Genomic DNA, 26,441 nt, shown 5'->3' with positions numbered 1-26,441 from the left:
ATGAACGAGTGGAACAATGCACCATCGCTACCGATAAAAAAACACTCCAATCACCCCAAGAGTTTTTCTGATACATTCTGACACTGTTTTAAGCAAATTATAGTAAATATATAAATTACTTGGTTAATTTGAGTTATGTTATTACACTCGTGCGTACATAACGTAACTAACAATCAGACATTTTCAATTGAGTAATAGTAGCGGTATTTGCATATGTTGGTATCTCTACGACTTAAGTCAATTACACCTTACTTAGTCCGTGTTAAGAAAAGTAAAGGAAACGAAAAAATAGAATATTCTGATTCCTTTCATGATACATCATGGGCATCAATATTCTACCACTAAATCAATCGTTAAAGCCGGATCCACAAGCCGGAATAGGTCGGATACCATAAAAAACAAAATTACTCTGGATACAGCTTCAGCTAGGATAACTTTTAAGTTATGCCCTTATATTTAGGATTCGTAGACTACATTTTTTACACACCAGGTGTTGAACAGTTGCAGTTGATGGGAATCTCAAGCCTCGCACAGCGGTTCGACTTTCTCTTCCGTGAAGATATACGCGGTGAGTCGAGAGTACCTTAATATTTTTAATTGAACTGAACAAAAAAATTATTTTATCTTTCATCTTACTTTTGAAACATCAACTATCGTTTGATCAAAAAGTGAGCATGCAGCACAACCGGCGGCCCTAGCCCGGCCCAGGAGCACTAAATGCGGCCCGAGAGTCGTGCACCACTGCGCCAGAGGCTAGAGCTCACGCAGTACTAATACCGTTAATGCGGGTGAAATTCACACGTTCACAGGCAATAATGGTTTCTTGTCACTCATTCCCTATGTGCCGCGGGTGGTTTTCCAAAAAGAGAACAGGTACCTGAAATATATTACACAGTATGGGTAAAGTTGCAGACGCCCAGATACGCCACCCGGAAACGAACCCGTGATCACGTCAGTAGCCTAGCGCTCCAACCACTTAGCTACCATGACCCTTTATGGCATAACCACAAAAGTCAATCCAGGATTGCTTAACATGGGTTAAGGTTAACCCTCGTAAGGGACTATGTAAGAGGTGCAACTCTTAAATAGCTCCAAGTTCGTCGTGTAAAATTCTCGCTATTCCAGGTTGATGTTGGGATCATTGTTTGCCACCAGTGCCACCAGTGCACCAGTGATGCGCCACCAGTGATTTCCCCGCTAAGTTCCAGTTGAAAAAATAACAAAGCTTGATATCTGGTAGGTGACCGGACACACAACTGAGTTCCGATGAAACCGGGACTCTCAGTCTTGCCGGAAGGATTCGTTAAACTTCCACGAAAATTTATTCATATGCGGAAATTCATATTCAATGAAAAATGATAAGAGTTATGTACGGAATTCCATTTATGGGCGTGGTAAAAGGGTGAGAATCAACAAATGTCGCATGTTTTTTCTTAGCATCTAGGGAATTGCAATTACAGATGGCGAAGACCAAAGTCCCATCCAGTAAAACCCGGTAAATTTTAATGCAGTTTTTTTTCAGGTACGAGGGTCATCCGGAAAGTAGTACCCGTTCGTGAAATAAAGACACAAAAGTAAATATTAACAAACATAAAAAATTTTATTTGAAAGAGGATACTTTAAACTACTTCTCAACATAATCTCCAAGCAAATTAAGGCATTTGTCATAACGTGTGACAAGTTTCTGTATTCCTGCTGCATAGTCCTTCGCCGCCAGCTCATTGAGATACGCGAGGGACCCATCTTGCACAAATTTTTGCATAATGCAGATGGTGTTTAACAATTTCATGAACAATTGTTCGAGAAACATTGGGAAAATGCTCACAGATGTCATCAATTGTGACGCGCCGATCGTTCCTCACGAATTCGTCAACTGAGCTCACCAGTTGGTCTGTAATGACAGACGGTCTCTCCGAACGCTCATCGTCGTGTGTGTTCCCCCTCCCCATGTTGAAGTTGCGACACCACCGCCGAACAGACGACTCGTCCATTACATTGTCTCCATACACCTCCTTTAATTGGCGATGAATATCACATGGGCGAACGTTTCTTGCATTGAGGAATTTAATCACTGCCCTCACTTCACAACTGGCGGCGTTCTCAATTTTTTTAAACATTGTAAACAATCACAGAAACAACACAGGCAATGCTAGCGTCACGCAACTTGGCTCAGAGAAGGCAGACAAGCCACTGAAGCTATCTGACCTCGTCCAGCGGCTACTCGCGTCGTCAGCACTTCATGCGGCACGAACGGGTACTACTTTCCTGATGACCCTCGTATTTCACTGAATTCAGGAGGCCTGCATCACTTGAAGCAATGACCGGCGGACTGGAAGCTCTTTTGGCTACAATTAAGTGGCACCAATTCTATCGAACCGACGCAGTTGTAATAAGCTCATCTCGATTCGTCTATGAAGCCTATGACGGCGTAATAATTGCTTACGGGGATTGGAAATGCTCTTCTCAATTCAGAGCACACAGTAACGCCAAAAACACAAAGCGTTAATTATTTTGATAAAATTTTTCTTTTTAATCGGTACCCTTCGGTTGAGTAATATAATTACTCATTTTGAGACATTCCCTATAAATTAGACGATTTTCAAAATTTGCGTACGTGAATTCATACGTACCGGCGACTATTAAATGTATATTTGCTAGCTGTGTTTCGTACATCATCAATGGTTTTCTGTTAACGCATATTCCCTTTGGCTCTCTCTCTCTTACACTATCCCCTTCGCTTATGCACAGCCTTTTCCGAACAGTCAGTCATGCTCCTCCTTCCTCCACTTGGCTTTCGCGTCACGGTACCCTCAAATTCGTCTTCTCTCAACAGGCATTCCCTTATCAGTACGCGCCCCATCCACACACACTCCAGTTGTCTGTGGCAATTGACGGCCGTCGTCTCATTCATCCTCCTCTGAACACGATCTCATTTCTCAGCGTATTCCACCGTTCCGTATTTAACTTTCTTCTACGAATCCACACATCCGAAAACCATATCCTTTCCCTATCGACAAATGTACCTTTCATACCCATTCGAGAAAACGCTCCAGCATATATTTTGTCGGTTCCAGTTCCGTGAAATTATAAAAAAAATTTGATTTAATTCCTAAAATATCCTCGTTTGTCACTCCGCAGATGTGTTCTCTCTCCCCATTTTCGCTTCCGCTTTCGCTCTCCTGAAATTTCACATGGATGCTCTTATCTTTTCCACTCGCTTCAGTCTTCGTCGCAGGCACTTTCGGATCTTCTTTCCCTTCCGACTTTTATCGCCCATGCTCTCTTTCCAAGTTCAATCCACACCCTTCCTCCCTCCTTCCATGAGATTTATCACCGGTGCACTCCCATTTCCGTCGACCGTTTTCCTTCCTCCCGGATCAAGCAATGCGGGGAAATGGATTAACACCTTAAAATAGAAAATCCGAGCGAGGAAAACTATGGCGAGATAAGCTATCTCGAGGACGACTTAAGCATCAGAGGTAAACGTTTCCACTCTCGTATACATGCATGAGTATCGGTGCAAATATTAGAGGCGATGAAATCATCGGAAAAAAGAAACGGGTTGTGGATGTATGAGGAGGAGAGAGAGAGAGGAATGAAGTTGGACGAAGAGGAGGAGAAAGAACGACTCCTCCCCTCGTGGAATATGTATGTCGCGTGCTCAGCGGAGGCCAAAAGGAATCGATCCGACGCAGAGAGAGAGAGAGGAAGAAAGAAATGGGCGGATGTTCTACGTGGAAGGGCGTTGGGAGCGAGGGGGCGGCGGTGGAGGAGGAGGGTGTGGAGTTGAGGGGAGGTTGGGGGTCGCGGATTTCGAGGGAAGGGGTCTCGAGGCCGATTTCGACGGGGAAGAGGGGGGGGCATCATCACCCGCCCCCTCCGTGATGCCGAAATGAATTATGTAAGTACGAGGAAGGTGTGGGGGGAAAGGGGGAAGTGCACGGGGCGTGCGAGTGTAGAAGGTGGGAGGAGTGGGTGATTGTGGGGTTGAAGAGGAGTGAACGAGAGTTGAGGAGGGTGGGAGGGATTAGCACTCGGCGTGGGTGGCGCACACCAAAAGGAAACGGTTTGGGGGGTGATGCCAACATTAATATTCGTGGTTACAAAATTACTGTTTGTGGTTTGCGAAATGACGATTTGTATTTATGCCTAAATCTCTAAACAGGTCACAATATAATAATATTAAAAAAAAACGAAAATATGTATTTCCGTTAATGTGGGAACGGTAATTTCACTTGGCATTCTTGCTTAGAGCTGATTTTTGTTTTCAATAAATGAATAACGTGTAGTGTTAACAGTCAGAGATTAGCATGCAGTTTTGTTTCGTGTTTACTGATGATAATCACCTGATTTTAAAACTACATTTGTTTTTTTAGTAAGAACACCGGTGCACACGAAAATTTCTAATAACCTTGAAATGTTTGCAATTATGTAACGAAATAATACGAATAGTGCTAACCCGTTAGCGCGGGGTAGTTTGACGTTTAACGGACGGGTCGGAAAGGAAGTTTCGGTTCGGGGATATAGCTTCGCTCTAGTGAATAACTGATGATTCTGAGAGCCGTGTACGCTTGGAAGTTCTCCCAAATAGTTCACGCATATTACATCTACGGTGAATCAATATGCAAATCAGCCCGATCTTCTGTGAAAACGTAGAAGACTGACAGGTACATGAAATTATCGATTATTTGAAACTATTTTGAAGTATTTTTAGTTCACATCTGGTGCTACACGATTGATTGAAGGCATTCAAAGTTACAGAAGTAGAAACGGGTGTACATTTGAAGTTTTGAGTCATATTTACACTTCCTTCAATTGCACAAACTCTTCAAAACATATTACTTCGTCTTTTAGGCGAGTTAGGACAATTTAAATTCGAGAATGTCCAACCTACCACTTTTTCCATCTCGTACCCATGTCTACGGTACTTCTTGATCAAGATCTTGGGCAAAATACCCTATATTAGGAAATGGAACTTTGTACGAATGCCCAGAAACCGGATACGTAATGCATCTCCATGTTTTGGAAACTGGGTCGCTTGAATATATCTGGGACTTTTTTAATACTCAAATCAAAATGTCTTTTGGTCACAGTCTGTCCATTTGTGAATGACGAACACTGGGAATCGGATTAGCAGTTTGATTAAATCTGCGGGATGGGTCGACTGGCCTTTCAGTAGCTAAATTTAGCGAATGTTTGGGAAGCAAATAGGTCGGGTCCGAATATCATTTATGCATTTCGTTTTGGCGGAAATGTCGATCACCCAACCATCTCTGATCGGGAAACGAGAAAAGATTCGGAAGTGTTAAAACCGTTCCGACATCTAATAGGGGTAGGAATTCTTTGAATAGAGCGGTAACACGAAAACAGGTAAGCTTTTATGCATAAACATAAAAAAATACTTGTATGCATACATTAACACACTTATAGCCACTCACACACGTGTAATATGGGAAATGATCTGATTCAATCAGGTGTGAATGAGAAGAGCACCGTACGAACAATGAATGTTCGATTACCATTAAAGCTCGCATTTACAAATCTATGATCGGGAAGCGAGAAAGGACTCTCTTAAATATTCAAACCGTTTCGATTCTATTTTAAAAGTGAACAGAAATCCATAAAGCAAATCATATGAAATTTGAAGGCGAAATTAAAATGTGTAGTCTCGTTTTATCTCAAATGAGTATTTAAAGATATTCCTACATCGCAGGCAAAAAAGTAAAAACTACAATACATCTATACATAGCGTACTCGATTTAGTCATTTGTTTTGGCTGAATAATAAAAAAAACAGTTTATTTCATGTTGAACATTTGAATTTAATAACAAAATGCCAATAATTTTACGCAATTAAGTCAACTGAATTAAAGAATAATGTAACGAAGAAGTAAAAACAATTTTTTAGACCGTGAAATAATAAAAAAGAAAATATTAAGATGAATAATAATCGAAATATAACATTCACTTCTCTTCTAAGAGTTTTTTCTCTGATGATTAATATGATGTTAAAATCGTTCATTTATTCCAATTCTAAAGCACGTCAAATATTTAGAATGCATACAATACTGCAGACGTTCCATGACACCGTTCGAAAGGCGCACTTGGGAAGGATATCAGACAGTTCATCTTAAACGGTGCGAATGATGCACTAAGAGCGCACGCGTTTCATTGTTCACACCCGAGAAGGCGTGAACAGCGAAAGAATTATCGGCCTGCAGACGTGGAATATTTCAACCGTTCATCGATTACCAACTCAGACTTCAAACCACTGAGAAGGCGTTGGCATGTGTTTTAGATTTTGAGTTTGGGGAGGGGGTGGCGCCGAAACCAATTACGGATGGTAAGGTACGAATTATACTAGAAAATAGGCGTATGTTAAAGAGTGTTGATGGACTTGGGTGGATTGCGAAACACGATGAAAAGGACATGGTTCCTTCAGCGACCACCGCACCTTCACACTGACGCTCCCACCCCCCCAGAAGTCGTTCAGACGTCACCACAATCGCCGAAATCGTCCTTTGAGAAGCAGCGCAATTGGCTGGACTCTTGAATTATTCATGGTAGAGAATGTGTTTGAGTCGGGCGGGAAGTCGTCGGATGCGATGGAGGATGGTGTTGCTAGGGCTGGTGCAGAGGGGGGGGGGACGGGCGAAGAGGAGGTAAGCGTCTCGGCAATAGAGCGGTCGGACACGGGAGCGACCGCCGAAATATCACTTCAACCAACCAACAAGCTGGCCTTAACACGAGCGAGAGCGGGCTCCGAACTCGCGATTCGCGCACGACCGGGCAATCCACTGGTCCAGGCGGGGAGACCGAATTAATACCAATGCCCTTACACACGATTCGTTCGTAGACAAAGAATTTCAAGAGGATATTTTTTTGAGAAAGAATGAATTTATTTGTAACATGATAAAAGGAAAGTCAGAAGGGAAGAAGATGCGTGGAAGGCTATGGAAATTACGTCCACCAACACCACAGTAATTAACCGAAAGGTTGGCTAGATCGACTAACTATAAGGACGAGTGAAATTCACCCGACAACGAAGGGGGGGGGGGGTTCACATTGGATTCACTTTAGCCGATAGCGGCGTCATGCGGCATTTGTCCCATTTTGTCAAATTTCCTCTCCCTTAGAGTTTCAATTCTTTTTCTTAGCGTCCGAAATAGTAATGAAAACGCTGCACCTCCTCTCGACCTCCGTATCTCAATGGATGAAGGGAACGACGTAACGATTTCCACTTCGCCACTCTGTCGACTTAAAGCGAATGGTGTAACATGCTATAAAAATCACTTCCTACGGCAGGACAGTCGAACTCACGAGAAATCCTTCCCAACAGAACTCCAGCCGGCCTACAGTCGGACAGATTCGCATAATGACCACACGGTGACGGATGACCGGCACGGTGTGACAGCTGAAATGGGATCATGACGACCCTGAATGTTGGCACCGGAAAAGTGATGGCATTTTTCGCGAGAACCTCATGCGAAAACGACACATTGGTGATTTAGTTACGTTACGGCTATCGGAATGAGGGGGGGGGCAAATGAAAGGACATCCCGACCAAGGGAAATTCGCGCGGACGATTCACTGCGCAGTCGAAATAAAAAAAAAGCTCCGTTTTTCACTACGGAAAATACTGAGCGCGAGAAAGAGTTACAACAGGGGGGTAGCCCATATGCTACATCACACCTACCATATTTCGGAGGACATTTTTGAGCGCCTCTCCATGTCGCATACGCTGCCACGCGTGTTCCACCTACCCAATTCGCGCCACAATATCATGTTCTACCTCCATAAACGCTTTTCTACAAATAAATTTTCGACGGGACTTCCTCACGATGGAGTACTATTGAAACTATGTCTACCGGAGTCGTTTTCACATCAGTGTGATAGAACGTGGAACTCCCCTCTTTCTGAAGTAACTCGCATTACTTTCCTCGACTTACTGCATCTCGTCCCTTTATCCTCACCCGCTTTGCCATTTGTACTCACCCGTTAGGGCACCTAGGAATTGTACACGGAGAGTCTCAAGCCTTCTGTTCATGGGAATGGCCGAATTTTCAAGAGCCTGAGGTGCTCTGCTGCTAGGACACCTTCTTTAATAAACGTCTCGCCTGCACACCAATTCTGCATCTGCCTTAAATAATGGGACGATACAAGATTGTGCGAGCACAACCATGTGTCATGACACACAATACATGTGGTAAACAAAAATATATTTCAGCTCAATGTTTCTTTGAAGAGACGTAGTTATCCAGTGAGTGGAGCCCAGTGTAACTGACAGGAGGAACCAGGAACGATTCTGAGCACCCTCAGCATCACTCAAACTGCGTTATTTTTCAGGTTCCAGCCTTTCTGGGGTACCAGAGGCAGCACACGAAGTAATAAGGAATTACCTGAATCTCCTTATATCCGAATTACATCACCTACCTGAATTTGTGAATTTCACAAGTCGTAGGTATTGTCAGTACAGGATAAATTGTACCCCAACCTATTACAACCAATATTCAGGCATATTACCGTGATGCCTTTCTAAATTTTTCAGCATCAAGCGCTACGCCATGCTAGGCCTTGGTCTCCATGATGAAAAACAATTTTGTAGTTTCCCACTCATGTATTTGGATTCAGCGCCACACGACTCGTTACAGTACAGCATCCTCATGCTCATACATGAGAAAACAGCAGTGTAACGTAACGCGTCATGCCGAATTCAAATCAACTTGTGCAACACAACATTTTTATTTAATAGAAATGCTTTCTGTTGAATCCCACATTTATTATTTTTAATGTAATACTCTACGAAAAAAATAAATTCATTCTAGGACATGAGGGGGAGTGAGAGAAAAGTTGAGAAAACTCTTACAAGTTAAACTTTTTTCATATCCATTCGAATTCGTTCCGAGAGACTAGGGATAAAATTTACTTCAACTTTTATAAATAAATTTTTTGCCTTCCTTTCTCCTTGGGGAGAGGGTTGAAGTGCGTTCATGTGGACCCCCCTCCTGAGGTGGCTTAACCCCTAATTTATATTACCCTAACAAAGTTCAATACTCTATACAGTGGGCGGTATTGGCAACTGTATCATCGGTGTTATGGATGAATAGAATGTATTAACTGCTTGTGACAGAAACATTTCTATTTCCGATAGCCGTGAATAGGCTGCCCATTCTAGAGAAGGTTATGACCGTTATGTTAGCTTCTCAAACCTACTTTACGTTATAGAGAATATTGGAAATGTTAGGCCATCGGACAGGATGAAAGAAGGAAATAGGCTTCTTGATTACGCGATGGCTGACAATGTATGAACGCTTGAGGAAGGAAAATATTTTAGGGCTTTCGAAAGCTTGGACTAAGAAGAGGAAGAGATCAGTAGCGAGAAACGTCTGTTAGGGACAGTCCGACCTCTGATCGGAAGACTACCTTTGATAAGGACAACTCATGGAACCGCGTAGTAGGATATGTCCACGGGTGCAATTTTAGTTTATCCTGGAGCTATCTATCTTCAGTGTATTATCCATATTTCCTACAAGTTAACTTTAGTCGTGTTGAAATTTCAGTCACTTACGCTAATAGTGACATAGCAACTGGAGCATTAACCTTAAAAGAGAAAATGTTATCTGGTCTCATTGCTGATTCTGAGGACACCGAGGGGATCACACCAAGTTTGACGACGTAGTTTTCAAGTTTCGTAATCACCCGGTAGAGGCCAACACAAGGAAACTTCACAAACGCGTGCCCAAGAGCACCCGCCCCATCCCTCCTCCGTCTGCCCCCTGAATATGGAAGCGGACTCCCAAAGATGAGGCAGGATCTTTCGGAAACGCGACCAACGAAAATAAAAATGGCGGACGGGTGGAGGAGAGGTGTCTGAACGAAAACATTAAGAGTGAAAATGACGAAAGAAAGAACCGAGAAACTTTGAAATTTTCACTGCCTCGGTGGCTGAACCAGCGAGCAACTTCACGAGCACTTCCGGAAAATGGAGGATCCGGATGAGAATCCCGGTTTAAGCGAATTGACTTTGCCACCGTCAAATGTCTTGATTTTGCGTGCACATCAGGTATCGACTCTGTAGAGGTACTGCTACGACATTTCCTGCCGTTTCTTTTTTATAACTGAATCTCATCCTCGAGTCACGGAGTTGGTATAATATGATTTGTGTAATCCATACACGGCCATAAAATCAATGCTGCTTGGACATGCCCATTTTCGTGACGAACAGGTATTGAATTAATAATTTAAATTTTTATGAATTGGTTTGATTGCAAAATTCACCCCAGAACTTCCGTTTCCCCTTCCCTATGAGCATGCATCTGACTGGGACATTGTTCAGTCCAGATACAAAGTCCATTATTTATACTGCGTTCCCTTACGATTTAACTACTTTGTTTCAGCCATTGAGAGCAGTTTCGATGGAGACCAAGGAAGGGAGCAGAGCTAATTCGAAGCAAGGCTTAGGGTGCAGATAAAAAAGCAATAAACACATTATTAACCCGAAGGTCGGTTTGGTAGGTGATGGCAGAGTTAACCCAGTACTAAGCCCGACGGCGTGTGAAATTCACACATCAGGGTAAGGGGGGCAGTACCTTTCCCTGTGCCGGTTAAGGTTTCCCAGGAAGATCTGGTACCCGAAAAATCACATAGCTTGGGTGGAGCTGCAGGTGCCCAGAGACTTGTCGGAGAATCGGACCCGGGACCCTCCGGTCAGTGTCCAACGCTCTACCCCCTGGACTACCGCGACCCACAGGGTGCAGATGTGAATATGATATTTTTATATCTTCTGAAACTATCTTTACTTATATCTACTGTATTCGTTGAATGAAGATAGAATTTTATAACTTCGAGACTTCTATAGCCAAATTTATGAGTTTAGGGAGTAAACAGCAAGCACACGTCTTATTAACTACTGCTAGTAGTCTACTACAGAGAAGACTGGCGAAATAGTCACCCTCCCTTTCAAGCATTACGCTATTTGTAGTGGGTATTGGTATTTATACTTTGCCATTCTCTTATTTCCATTCATTATATGTCCTTTCCTTTTCTCAATTAAACTATTTTTAATTTTCTTGTATACTTTTCTCTCTTTCTATCGTAGCAAGTGCGATTGTTATTTTTCGTATGATTTCCAATTACATGCAAGAATTGTATGTAATTGGAAATCAATTAATTCAATCTGGTTTTATTCGGAGGCATGAGGAGGTGCGACCCCACCAGCCCACGCGATGCGACCGCCATGCGACGAGACGAGCGTCGCGTCGGATTCAGCGCCGTCGCTTCCTGTACACTAGACTGCCTCCGATACCAGGGCACGTCTCAAGCTCGCGGGACCGCCGCGGGAGGAGGGACTCGGCTCCTCGAGGGTGTCGGGACGAGGGGCACTTATCACGTGAACTCTCGGCACGAAGCGGCGGCAAAAAGACATCTGATGATGAGATTCATCTTCATCATCGCGGGCGATCAGGCCAAGGATTATATTGCAGCAGACCTCCGAGCCATCTATCCGGTTACCTCACTAACTCCAATTCATTCATTCATATTTCCGTGCGCTGACCTCTTGCCTCATCATTACCTGCTCCTCGCAATTCATCCTTGGTCGTCCTCACTAATTCCTTTCCTGTTATTGCTCCAACGAATACACTTAACTTAATTATCTTGCCTCAGGATGTGCCCAATTAGTTTCCCTACTCTCTTCCTGCCAAGTGTCTTCCATGGGCTTCGCTCCTGAAACACTCTTCGAAGTCATTCTTCATTTTTTAATCTATCCATTGTATTTTTCATCATTCTTCGATAAGCAAAACATCTCCATCACCTCCAATCTTTTCTTTGCTGCTCTTAACTACATAGGGCTTCGCAGTGTTATAAATTCAGCTCTGGGATTTAAGCCAACGGCATGCGAGAAGAATTTTGGGAAAAGCGTGCCGCGGGACAAATAGCGCCAAACTTGCACTTTCGATACGGCTTAAACCCTCAATGGGAGAGGGATGGATGTTGAGGGGCTTCCCTGGGCAAAGCAATTATGAATTACTCCCATACTTAACCACTCCTTCAAAGAACCTTTAAGCTGGATTAAATCCACGTCCCTTTTCTTTAATACCTGGTTCATTTCGGTAGTGTTGAGTTCTTAAATCTATTGATTTGTGGATTGGATCGGATTACATCTTTCGTGATTAGCTATTATGTACGCAGGTGATCGAAGCTTATCGTATAAAAAGAACTGAGTTGGTCATATCGACCACAGTCCTTTTGCATTAGTATCCAAACTTCAGCTATGTAGAGGATTGCATTCTACGTACCTACCAAAAGGAAACCTCTGGATCGGTGAGAGCTATAGCATGGCACCGAGAATATTAGTTTATGAGACGGAACTGTGGAAGAGAGGTGAATTTCTGTGTGAGAGGCGATCTAATTAAACAGTTGTGCAACGCGCAGCTTGAGGAATAAGGGAACGATAGGATTGAGGGTTTTGAAATGCGTGCGTGGATGAAGGCAAAGGGTGAACAAAGTAACGATGAGATGCTAACCATGTCAGGAAGGATAGAACACTAATAAGCACTATCGCTGGAAGAAAAAAGAAAACTGAATTGGTCATGCGTTAAGAGGGAAAGTGATTTTCAGGAGGAGCGTCGAGACAACAGTAGAGGAGATGAAAAGAAAGATGAAGGAGGAGATAGAAAATATAAGTTGGCGTAAAGAGAATGCATGGAGACCATGAGTAGAAAATCAAAAATGGACGAGAACTTTCGCGGGAACGGCGGGACGAATCCCTCTGCGAAGAGGGTCCTCGCGATCCTTGGCGAACGTGCGGTGAATGGGGAGAGGGTCAGCGTGTGTGCGGGAGGGTGGGGCGGGTGAATGAGGCGCAGGGAAGGAAGCCTTTGTTGGACGCGTGGGTGAGCACGGCTGGACATGTAGGCTCGGGTAGTGTGGGGAGACAAGAATCGCTCCCCGGGTTGTAGGCATACGTCGGCAAGGAATTTCTTCGTACATTCGAAGACTATGCGCGGAGTTTTTATTTTTAAGGCTTTTTCCACCTCCCCCCGTCCACACACCCACGGATTAGACTTCGGAAGCCAGGGAGGTGTAACAACATTCTGGCGGGCGACGCCCGAGGAAGCTCTGAGAGGTTTCCTTCCGCCAGAAAAAATGAAAATAATGGATGAGAAGGGAATGATGTTACAGCTTACTTAAACGGAAGAGAAGGTATGGGCATTGCTGCCAACTCTTGGACGCCAATATAAGAATATAAGTATGATGTCAATTCATCCAATGCCAGATGGGCAACGCTAAATGAAAGAAGATTAATTTCATGGAAAGGAAACCAAGTGAGATCTTAATGATCAAGCACTAATTAACTCACTCCGTCGATACCTCTATTAATCAATTCGGACTCTGATGATTAGCATTATTTTTCTTTCTCCGATTTATATTAATAATTACATTTCAATATCAATTTTAATAGTTAAAAAAGCACTCTGTATCCTCGTCATTCTTTTGGTGGGGACTCGAATTGTATTTTCCAGGAATGAAATGCTTTGCCTCAAACGCGAACATGCACACCCTTGACTGGAGGACTACTACGCGAGAATACCGATGAAAGGGTGATGATTTATGGATCAACGGAATGACTTCATTTCGTGCTCTCTTTGAAGCAATCCAAGCATTGAGCCAACATTTCACATTTGAAATCATAGTACATTCTAGTTTGAATGATGTTAAAACCAATATATTCCAGTTGAATGAAACAACCACTATCCAAGGGGCGTACTGTCTACTTTCAGTGAAATATATCAATGTCGCTAATCTCCTACATAGATAACATTACTTATAAATAAGGAAAAATTCATGCTTTAAATTTTGGTAGTAAGGTGGGAAATTGAAGAATTAGACAGTTTGGAACTGGAGTTTGGAGAGTTAAATCTAAGCAACGTGAAAATTTCTCCATTTTGGCAGCATCAACTCAAGACCGGAGAGAGAGAAACTGGGAAAGGAAAACAAGAAGAGAGCATTAAAAAAATTACAAAAAACACGACTACGCGAAAAATTCGAGCCGAGCTAACCAACAGGACCGCCAGAAACGTCGCTACAAGTAGAAGAAAACTCAGTCGCGGGATTTTACTATTAAGTTCATTCCGCTTGTAAGAAGCGACAGGTTTCTTATCGGAAAGATTTATGAACAATAAACGCCAATATTGGCTACATCACATACCCAGATATTGGATGATTTATCGTCCCATTATTTCTCGTTATCAATTACAATCCGCCTCAATATTTTACTCTAGTTTCATCTCGAGAGGGAATCACGCACGTAATTCTTACCACGGAGAACTCCAAATCAACAAAGCACGTCTTCGCCCGGGTCGAGGGCGGGAGGCGTTGGGAGAACAATTAAAAGAAATGTTATCGCATCACCACTACAGAGAAAGGGTGAAATACTCACTTTCTGAACAATATCAAGTCATATTTAGAGTTGAAAATGCGAACGCGAACTCAAAAGTTACGGTAGAAGACGGACATATTTCACGATGGTCATAAATATATGGGTTAAGGTGATGTGCCACACATCTTTTCACATCCATTTTAGGTCCATTTTACGTGCTCTGGATCGATATTTAATAATTATAATTAATATAATGAATAATGATTATCCCCAAATAGCACACAAAAAACATGGCTGAAGACAAGCGGTCAAGCTCTCCAATTAGAGAGAAACGAGGTGAGAAGGGGAGAACTTCACACGCACCATTCCCCAGGCACCAACACTGACCTCTGTACCTCACCTCTCAACCAGCGCCCGCCCTGCTTTAATTCGGACCCATTTCCTCAATATTTCCATTCACTATTTGCGGACAGTATCCACCCAAAGGCTAACTCCAACCTTCCCCCTTACTACCAACATCGAGCTGTCCATTAATTACGTAACAGCTTCTGCGATGGGGGAGGAGTTGGTCTCCAGTTTAGTAATGCTGCGTTGCATGGCGGGATTGGGGGAAATTAGAGAATAGTGTCACGTTACAACGCTGTCTAAGGAACTGATGCGGAGTTTTGGTTCGCGACAAAAGATCGATTTTGGACTCGAAGGGTGAATGGGCGACAGAAACTGCCAAAAAAAGCCTAGGACCCAGCATACTTCCATCCGAGTAAATACATCTTATCAATAATCACTAGTTTAATATTTGTGAGCCTTCTGCACAATGAAAAAGGAGGAAAAGTGCGCAGGAATAAAAGAAAATTTTCAGCTGAATTTTCCTATAATTTCCTTTTTGTTCATCTCAAGTAACCGTCAACACATGAATTAGCATGACAAAAAAAGAAAACGGTTGCATGAAACGACAGTGCAACCGTTAGCGCAATAAGCAAGGCAAATTGGAAAAAAGTGAAAAAATGGTAGAAAATTTCACTGCACGAAAGGTTTGACCATCTTAGTATAAATCCATGCGTAAAATAACTGGGGAGAAAAAATTCAATTCATAGCTCACATGATAAAGTCATGCATGAATTTGGAAAATTGTAAAACTCCTGGGCTACGGACAGGCTGAATTGGACCCAGCGCAGTATGACAAAACTCCAATTTGACTTGAATAAGGGGGGAAAGGGAGTAATCGAGGATACTAAACGATTGGTTACGCGGGAAGCTACGGGGAGGTTGTCAAAAAACGCCCTAAAATGTATACGTCAGTTGTGGATAGACCATAAGATGTGGCAGCCAATACCCTTCTTCCCTCTCTCCTCATTACGACTCGAAAACCTCTGGGGTCGATGCCCAACACCCTCGACACAAGCCCTTACAGCAGGTAGCTGGGTTTTGTATAGCCTTACCGTAAAAACCTTCTTTGGCGCTTCTTCACTGCAACTTCCACCTTTCTCTTCACCTGTTTCTCTAAACCAAAACCATTACGCCATTCTGACGTTTCCCGCAGCGAAGCAATAGAGAAATCTAAAACTATTTAGCCTATCCTTTCGCTTCTCCGTGCTCAGAAATCTTGAAAATGTCAATTCCATCGCAAACGACATTATGCCACTTATACTTTCTTCATATTCTTCCCCACAATGCCTATTGATAATTTGTCTGAGGAACACAAAATTTTGTCCGTCAAATAAGAGTTAAAATTTTCAAAAATCTGATAACTAAATAGCGAAATGTGTCTTGAAACAAACCCGTGTCCCTCGATCCCTGCCTGAGTGTTTTAGCTGTTTTACCTCCACGCCCTCTTGCGTAGTGAATTAAAAATCCGATTCACGGCGAATGACTTTTACATTTAAAAACCCTCACATTTGTGTGTGGTCATGGGTGATTCTCGCAGTTCTCTTGAAATATTTTCTTTTTCCTTTAACTTCTTTATTTGAAATGCGCTAGTGCGCCCTTCGTAGTATGTACTATAACTACAGGTATCAAAGGTCAATAGGCAGTAATCGGGAGGACGACAACAGGGAAATTTTCGAAATGTTCATTCCGTTGACATTTGAAGTAGGCACTCGAGCTGCGACGGTTGTTCGTAAATCTTAAGAGGACAATGCCAGCTAGGCGTGATGAACGCCAACATAACGAAAGTTTTCATTTTTCCACAATTTTCGGCGCTCTGGTAAATACTTACAGACTTTTGGAAAGGATAGTATCACAAAATCCCATTTGAGCATCGACAACCCCCCTTTGCACTCTTCCCAAAGTGGTGCGAGAGTAATCGTTCCGCCGCCGTCAAATGAACCACCGACGGGCAAAAGACTGCCTCTCGCAGGCTCGGTAGTGTCCCAGTGGCAGGCTCCCAAGATGTCGCGTCGGTGTGATATGTACTGTATTATGCTTCACTGCGGTGTTCTTCTAATCTCCTCACCCGTTCAATCCCGGGCCGCTCTCTCTCCGCAATTCCCCTCTCCTCAAACACTCTCATACCCGGCATTTTTTTTGGCCCCTCGCAATCAAAGCGCCCACGCCGTGTGATTAAACCGCCGCTCTTCCCGCTCCTCTAAGAATCCAACTCACTCTCCCAGCCCCCCACTCCCCACATCAATCCTCTTCTCCCCCAAACCCTTGCTTCCCCACTGCCCTCAACCTCCCCCGACTAGAGACTGCAGCTCCAGCGACAACGCCGCCTCGAAAAAGCGAGTCCTAAAAGGTCGATTTTCACTTTTACCTACCCCACACACCCCAACGTAAGTATGCAAGACGTCAATCCTCCTCCCTCTCCCCCCACTTGTGTAATCATGGGTGCAATAGTTCAAATCGAACAAGTACCGTTTTCTAAAGAAACAGTTAAAAGCATATTTCGGTTTGAAGACCACACATTTTACCAGGAAAGTCGGTAGGTTCAACTACGTGTTTGAAAAGAAAAAAAAACACGGTATTAGAATATATACAGAGAGCTTGAAGCAAATTTCTAAATTCATTTGATAGGCTGACTCTCAGCTGACGGTTTCATCAGGTAGTTCTCACACAATTCCTATTCGGCGATTAAGGACGATCGAAATTCTTTCTTCATAAACAGTGGCTGAAATAAAGCAATTGGACCCAGCGCAGTATGACAAAACTCCAATTTGACTAACTTACGTACTTGTTACCCTCCTTCGCCCCTCCCATATAGATACATGATGACATGGCACACCCCTCCCCCTTAAATCACTGTTACGTAATTAAAGGACAACCCCAAACGACAGAGATACTTTCTCCCCCCCCCTTTCGCCTTCCCCCTCGCGGGGGATGGCGACTGACTGACCGAAGGCCAAGGATGGAGGTTTCCGCGCCCCGGAGACTGCATCCTCTTCCTCCTTCCTTGCATCGCGGTTTAACTCTCAGCTTCACCAATCGGACGAGCCCGAAAACTAATATTCTTGTTTGGACGCAGAAAATTCCAAATTCCATTATTTCGCACAGCCTCCTCGCCGCCGAAATGAGGAGAGCGTAGACTGCAATGATAATTGGAGGACTAAACGAGCGCACCTGATATGGGAAATTGTGTCCGATTTGACTTCGTGGAAACACTTCTTGATTAAAATAACTCGAGTGTTAGGGTCTCAAACCCTTCTCCTCCTACCGCTCAGTTAACAGACGACTCCCCGCCAAACCTTGCAAATTCACCCTTAATCTGTCCATTGTCACAACTCTCACCACACTTTCCCCAATAACAACATCTTAGCTAACTGCTTTCCCCCTTCACATCCCATCCCTCTCTACTCCACCTTCTCCCTCTCCAATACCTTAATGTATGTACATATTTATGGATAATTTCCGGTACTAACCTGAAGATGTTGCCGAATAAGGAATCCTACATCGTGTATCAAAGATTTTAATGTGGAATTAGCTAAGTTTTCGAGAATATCTGCCTGATGAGTGTAAAAAAAGAAACTTTGCACTTCCACATAAAAATTAAATACTTAACACAAGTAAAGTATAAATGTGAAGTATTAAATCTTTTAATTGGAAGTGTAGAGTTTCTTTTTTTTTCCCTCATCATGAAGGAATTCCACAAAGTTAAGCCTGAAACTGTTATAAATATCTGGCTTATTAACGATGCCAATAAAAACTGGTAACACAACTTTTCATCGTAACGACTAAAATATAAGCCGAAAAGTGAAAAAGGAACCATTGGTATGATCATCTTCACTACCCTCGAGTCAAAATATAAGAGACAAAATACATGAATACCTTGAAATAGAATACTCATCGATCGTTCAGCCTACTATGCTTCCCACGCAATCTTTACGCTTTGGAAATCCAAGAATTTTGGAAGAAAGGACGTTGCACACCCGAGCAAAAAACGGGCTCATACAGGTTTTCTTTATCCTAGACCTCCAAAAAAATGCAAGCGGGAACCGAGTCCGGATAAGCCGGTCGACATTCCGCCCTTATCTCACCAGAATTCTCCCTTGACGTACAAGAAACACCTTTAATGCTTTCACCAAGACACTACCTGATGGAAAATTCCCAGTTCATGGCATCCTAGACATACTAATACCCAGAATTTAGGACGCGCCGATGTAAGCATAGGTAATTATTACAATTTTTTACGCAGAAACAAGGAACGCACTGATTTCCCCTTATCAGTACTAAATTCCAATAAAAAATTACTCGTAATACGACTTCAAATGCCATTAAAATAACCATAAAAACTGAGAAAATGAGAGGTGACGTGTGTTCGAGGCAGATATTATCATTTGGAACCCCTTCCCCTCAACCTGAAGTGGGACTACGAAACGCTATATCATATTCATTTTGCCAATGAGGACTGGTCCATTTATGAAATAAAAAAAGAGTTAAATTGACTCGTAACTTCGGGAAACTGGTCTTCAATAGCCTATGAAATAACACGGAATAACTTCACGTGGGGATCGAGGGAAATTCTAATTATGTTGAAAGCGTCGAGATTTAAACACGGAAAGGAATTCGCTGACGCACCGTAGGATTGTTCCGTAGGATCGGCTCTTTCAAATTATGCAAAGTGGTTCGGGGCGAAAAGCCAATCAATTAAGCATCCTGGGCCACACCGCTGCCGAACTGTCGCCGGATAAATTAAACAAATGATTTGCGGCACTCGTAAGAGAGAGAGAACTTTCACCGTTCACCCGTCAAACGGATTATCGGCGCTGGCGTGCCACCAGCTTTTTTCGCTCGCAGAAATCACTCGGGAGCTCCGAACGAATCCCATCCAACTCGTGGATCGATTTTTGAAGGAGGATGCAGTGTACAAAATAGAAGAAGCACGTATTGCGGTCTCCATTCCTTTTCCGGTACTGGAGTAGCCAGGGCCAGAGGCTGAGGTTGGAAGAGGGAAAGAGTACATTGCTGGTCACGCGGGAGGAAAAACTCCCAAATATGAAGCGGCAAAGGACTTTTTCTTTTAGTTCGTTTAAGACTTTAACAGGAATATTATCGTTCAACTAGATTCGTAATTCATGTACGCCGATGATATATTTTGGCCTTGTTCTTCATACCCTGGTTCGCGACCCACATTTACTTATTCGAAAGGGATTTATGATGGGAATCCTAATCAAAAAAGGGGCCAGTCGGTTCGGTATCATTTGGGTCTCGAGGTGAAGGAGATTCGACTTTTGGGTCGGAGCGTTCGGGAGACACTGCTTTATGGTGGCTTGTCTTGTTCAGGCGTTGGGTTTATCATCGGGGAGCAGCTGCGAATAATAAATCGACCGAGGGCCTAGCAATCGAATAATCTACCTCAAGGGCACACCCGCTCGGAGCCACAGGACATTCCAACTGAACGGGCCGGCCACCAGAGAGGTCGAGGAAACTCAATAACACTTACAAGACGCATCAACCCCACGTCCTCCCATTTACTTAATACTAAGGTAAATTCCGTAAAACTTATTAGAATAACCCATCAAATAAAGAAAATCTCCTTCATCTTCATCATTCAATTCACCCGCACTGTTCCCTCGGCTCTGAACCTTTCTGATATTCAGTGAATTCACAATTCTGTTTCATGTTACGAATGTACCCGAACTATGATTTTCAGAGTAAAATACAACTTAAATGGGGTCTGCTTTCCGAAAGAAAAAATAAAAATATTAAAGCAAGCGAATCTAACCCATTAGCTACATTATAAATTAATAAATAAGTTAATATTCACCATTTCTATCTATATGCCTCCACAGGTATAGTGATAAAAGGGAAGGAATGTTGTATTTATTTAAAATATATTGCAGCTCCATACGATGAATTCGGCTATCATCACAATCTCCTTCGTCCTTTAGTTATAAGACATTGAAACTTTTGTGCAGCACTTTTAAAATGGCAGGAAGAGACCTTGAACCATTAAAAATATTTGTGGCTCTCAGCATAAAAGTTTTATACACAAACATACAATTGAATCAGCAAAACGATCTCCGTTACTCTCAATCGCGCACTTAAACGGTTTCAAAGAAGCCTTGCTCGCAATCATATTTGTACAAATCATCCAATGATTCTGTAGGTGTCGACATTTTTTTTTCACCCTACACGTAGAAGCAATTGGTGTGAATCCATATCCTCACTGCAAAGCGAGGAGGAATGGAAAATTGCTGCCCGGATCAATTCTGCAGTTTTGATGTGCACAGAGGCACGGAAACGCGCGAAGATGAAATTGTTGGCACTTCCCCCCTCTGCCAAAGAGAACGAGACTTGCCCTGTTACAGACTACACATGTGCCGTGCCCGCCGGGTCACTTCCAACTGGGACTCGGACACTGCCCGCACCCCTCCGCCGCCCCCGCGCCCCTTTGGGAGGAAATGGTGAGTTAAGGCTCGTTCAAAAGGCCAGCGGGGGTGTGGGAAATGATGGGGTTGGGGGAATGGGGCATGGGAAACCTCGGCCGGGAAATGGGGTCGGTGGAAGGGGGGCAGGGGCAAGAGGGGAAGACAGGGCGACAAACACACACGTGTCCCCCCTCCCGCGATGGTGCCCGCCTGCCCACCTTCTGCGCCCCCACGACGGAGAGGCTGGAACTAGGGACACCCCACCACCCACATACACACTGGGTGCCAGGGGCGGATAGCAAGGGATTCTGGGGAAGATGGGACCCTCGCACCGCACGTAACGCCACACCAATGATACATCTATGGAAATCAAAATTTTGCATCACACATTTCACAATCCAAATCCATCAAGCTTCACAAGGTATAATTTCAGTTGGGAATAAATGTTCAATAGTCATGAAATGGAACTTAACTAAATTACTGTATAAGTCACAGAAACAATACGAATTGAGGGCCGATTATTTTTTTATATTTTGGGAAGCATGAGAGTATTGGCAAGAATTATCCAACGCAGCAAAAGTGAGATAAACAACTTCCACGTTCCATATCAATGAGTCATATATTAACTCAGAAATACAAAAGCACACATTTGAGGGAAGACTCATAGACGGGAAAACTACGGACTAGTCAAATGGTTCCTTTATAATCACTGTTTTCTCACTTGTCTATCTTATGCTACTATTCTCAAACCATTCACTAAAAATTTAGCCAGCCTGCCAACGAAGAAAAAATACGCTTTGTTCCGGCGAGGAATTCGTTCTTGCAAGGAGAGCAGATATCATGAGAGGATACAAGATTTTTTGCGTTATATTAACGTTAATTTAATACTCTCAAATTGAAAAAAAATCATTTAGGGATGCGAGCGAAAGTAGGAAATAATGGGATAATTATTAAGTCACCATTACGGAATAGCAGTGAAGGATGGGGTAACCGGCACTGATTCTTGATAATTAAGATATGAAATATATGGGGGAAGAAATATGGGTTGAATAGACTCCGAAGGGTGGGAGACTTGGGTAATACCACAGGAGGCGAGGAGACAAGTGTTGCAAGGGAAGGTGGATCGGAATAATAAGCTATATTTTTTCGAAACAAGATTTCAATTTCACATATTATTCCCATAGTGAAACAGCAGGTCCGATCTCCCCGAAAAATAAAACTTCTTTAATGTGAAAAAAAACAGATTTTTCCCTACTAATGTTATGCATCGAGGGAGAAAAGCGTGATTAACAACTGAAGGGATTGAATTATCTGCGAGTCTGAGCATGCGATTACTTCAAACTGATAAACAGTTCAACGAATCGATACGCCCAGCGGTAAAAACAAAAAAGAAATAATTTAGCGGAAGGATTGCCGAGCCCGAACAGAGTTACTTTCACATTTAAAAGACTGCGTGTCAGACCTGAATCTACTGAAGCACATACCCTTTAAGTTGACAGTTCTTATTGGTTAAATTCAGCGAGGAATAAATGGAACTCGGTAACAGCACATGTCGATTACAGCACAGACAATAGTTCTTGGGGACAGTCCAAAACCTACCTATAGAGGGTAGATTATTTTTGCTGCCAGATGTTGTCAATTAATCTGTATATAAAGCCAACTAAAGACTTGTTTTCGGATTGGTAATCAAATTCAACACAACTTGACCTGAAACCGACAACACAAGAGTCGTCACGCTTGTCGAGAGGCGCGCATGTTGAATATTATTCGACGCCGTTTTCGCCCTGGCGATGGAAAAGGCTTGCTGCGTCGGCCGCTCGAGGCAAATAATGAGGAAGTGGCGATCTCGAGAGGAAAGGGATTCGTCCACCAGGGGTCGAACGAGTGGGAGCGGTTGAGTGTGTGGGCGTTGGTGCGGCGGTGGTGCACGTACGCGGCCACCACCGGCGGCGGAGGGCCGCGTAGACTAGAAACGAGGAAACCCCGCGCGTGCGTCCCTCTGTCGGTGGGTGGGCGTGAAACGGGGAGGGAGGAAAACGGGGGGGGGGCGTGAGAATGGTCAGTGTCGGCGGCGTTGGAGAGTGGTGGTGCTCCGGACGCCATGATTTAGCGGCATTTAATGGAAGGGGGGGGGGAATTCAACACTCCACGGACTGTGCCAAATGAGTGGGGAGAGGCGAAGTTGGAGGTTGTATGCGGTATTCCATTTTCGATAGCCTCTCTAAGTGAAGCGGCGATTACTCTCAGGGAGGGCTGGCTTAGAGTAACGGAGGAGCATTCCACTTGGGGAGGTCGACTTACGCGTCTACTACGTATTTCAACTCTCAACTATACGAGTTCACTATCGATCACAGTTGGGTTCGATACTTCGAGACGGAACAGACGCCCTATCGTACTAGTTGCCATTCTCCAAGGGAGGAGTCGATAATTATGAGCCAATCGTTCTGGGCTGGAAAACGAAGAGTCACTCATTTATTGTTCACCTTAAACATTAATTAAATTAACTATTTATTTGAATAACATTTTCCCAAAAATGAGGGTGCTGATTGATGCCAAATTGTACAGATAGACTAGTGAAAACTTCAATTGGGACGTAGTACTGCTCGGAAAACTGGTCCCCAAGACAGATGTAGACAAAGATTGAAGGCTTTTGTGACGCGAGCGGGGAGGAGGATAGAAAAAGGAAATTGGTTGGAACGGAAAACTAACGAAGAAGTGTTGGGTATGGGAGGGGAGGAGCGAGTTATTAAAGTAATCCAAGGCAGTAATAATTGATGCTGGTAATTTTCAATGACGCACTGACGACTATGATAAGGGAAACCCAGGTGGAGGTAGAATGGATGCAGAAAGTTTGCAGAACTAGGAAATGAATAGTTGTAACATGTAATATGGGGTTCAAAGTACTCAGGGTCGTCTTAGACAGGGCTTAGAAGTGCAGCAATGAATATTGCCTGGGCTCATTGAAAACCTACTCCAACCCAGGAGCTGCTGCTAATAATAATATGAACTATCAACAATTTATTCACTGACATGAAATCTTATTTAACTGTCATCAGCGTAGCTATCATAGCAACATATTTGGAGGCTTTGAAGGTTTCCTCTTTCAAATTTGGGTTATTAGATATTCCATTCGATAGACATCGAAGGGAAGATTTCGCATGGAAGAACAAGAGACAAGTACATTGGACAAATTAAGAAGGTCGCAAAAGAGAAAAACTATCAGAGGGTGAGGGAAGAAACATTGGGAATTTATTTATCGAAACGAATTAAGTTAACGTTTATACATCAGCGGTCATGCAATACAAATGGTGATTCATAGGAAGAATACAAAATGAGATTCTAAATGGACAATTGAATTTTCTTAAAAAGTAAAATGTTATATGTATCATCACCGCTTTAAAATTCTAAATTAAGAGGAGTATGACGGATAAGTTTCCCCACAGTGTGAATATACAAAGATTTGCTTCAGTCAGCTGAACGAGAAAATTTCCCATAGTTGAAAAGGAAATGTGCGTGTGCACTTTGGCTTATGGCGGGACCATTAGACACGAATTTTGGGAATGACGCGAGGATAAGGTGTGCTGTAACTTCGCTTTGTCAACGTGCTACCTGTGGAGAAACATGCTACTGGACGACCGCCAATGAGCAGGCGATCGACCAATTTCGACGCGGTTATTAAGGAAAGAGAAGTGGGGGAAAGGGAGGGGGGCCGATGCATGAAGGGCCACAGGACATTCGGGGAAAGGCTCGTCAGGCCATGGGTAAAACGTGGGGTCGAAGAGGGCCAAAAACCCCTTCCCCTTCTCTCTATAACACCCCCCCTCCCCCTCGAGGTCCCGGTCACGTGAAAGAATGGCGGCGGTCGCTGCATAGAGAGAGAGAGGGAGGGGTTGCTTAAAATAAAAGGCGGACAGAATGGGAGAGATGACGGGTAGAGGGAGGGAGGGATGTCGGGGGGGGGGGCGGAGGGAGAGGGAAGGAGGCGGTGGAGGCAGTGGTCCGCAAGAGCCCCGCCCCACCGCTGATCCCAAAAGTAACTTGGAAGGAAGCCTAGAGCATTCTTCAGAGCGACCCGCTTACAGGGCTGTCTTTCGGCATTATCACCAACTTTTATCATGTCTTGTGCATATTCCGAAGAAACTTTTGTTCAAGTCTTGTAAGACTCGGAAACTTGGTCTTTGAGACAAGAGGATGGACTTAGATTGGAAGATTTCGAGACGTGGATGTGGAGACGGATGGAAAAATAAAATAAATGGAAAAAACAAAGTGCAGCGGTGGAAGACAGTGGGGGAGGGTAGCTGGCTGCTGTTGAGAGAAATTTGAAGAAGGTAGGAAAACGAATGCAATGACAATTAAATATTAAAAGACTTTTATAGAGGAGGGAAGGATGTATAGGGAGTGAGGTATAGGGAGGAAAAGAATTGACGTAAAATAAAATGATTTAGAAAGTTTGACAAGCTGAATAATGGTTTGTTATAATATAGGTTGCCATTGAATATAGTATCGCAGTTTGGAAGCATATCAACCAATTTTCTCATTTCCCCAATCGGTAGACACCCTGTATGGCATATGAAAATAAAATCTGAGCGATGGGTGGATGGAAAGAGCGAGGCAGGGTAACCTCCGTGGTCACTAGGGATCGAGCGATGAGAGCCCTCGCCGCGGAGGGATCGGGGACCGCTTCACATTCGGTCAATTGGCGAGTCTGGCCCTGTTTTCTCGCTTTTCCACGACTTTCCTTAAAATGTAATCTGAAATAACCATGACCATATTGCTTCCAGGAATCATAAGCAATCTACATATAGGTATGAAATATATACTTTTCCAGCATATTTTATTGAAGTCAAAGGGTTAATTTCAAATTTTGTTGAAAGCCTGACAACAAAAAAGTGAGCTCTAACAAAAAAACTTGTCATTTGAAAAAGAAGTAAGTAAGTATCTCCTTTCCTGAAAAAGTACAGAATCCGCCGTTATTTATAAACCACCACTCATGTTTTCGACAGTATCCTGGCAAGAATGAAATAGAGAATCTCTATCAATAGTTTCTTATATTCCCTGACTTTTCACGGCATTCTAGTCCCAATTAAAATTCCCTGACTTTTCCATGGTTTCCCGATTTGCCGGACAGGTAGCAGCCCCACTCTTCAAATCCCCGTCTTGAATTATAGGGAATTATGCAATCTTAACAACGACATTAGAGAAGTAGCCTGTAAAAGTTGTCACTTTTTACGAGTAAAAGTGCAAAAAACTGCGGGGACT

General features: G+C 43.4%; 1 protein-coding gene across 3 annotated transcripts in view; it reads right to left on the bottom strand.

The window, feature by feature from the left end:
• Atpalpha (sodium/potassium-transporting ATPase subunit alpha) overlaps positions 1 to 26,441 on the bottom strand; it is a 387,348-nt gene that overhangs the window by 65,384 nt on the left and 295,523 nt on the right. The window lies entirely within an intron of this gene.

This window comes from Hetaerina americana, unplaced genomic scaffold, assembly GCF_022747635.1.
Source record: "Hetaerina americana unplaced genomic scaffold, ioHetAmer1.1.p SCAF_9, whole genome shotgun sequence".
Classification (NCBI taxonomy): domain Eukaryota; kingdom Metazoa; phylum Arthropoda; class Insecta; order Odonata; family Calopterygidae; genus Hetaerina; species Hetaerina americana.
Note: the sequence above shows the minus strand (reverse complement) of the source record. Positions and strands in the feature narration are given on the sequence as shown.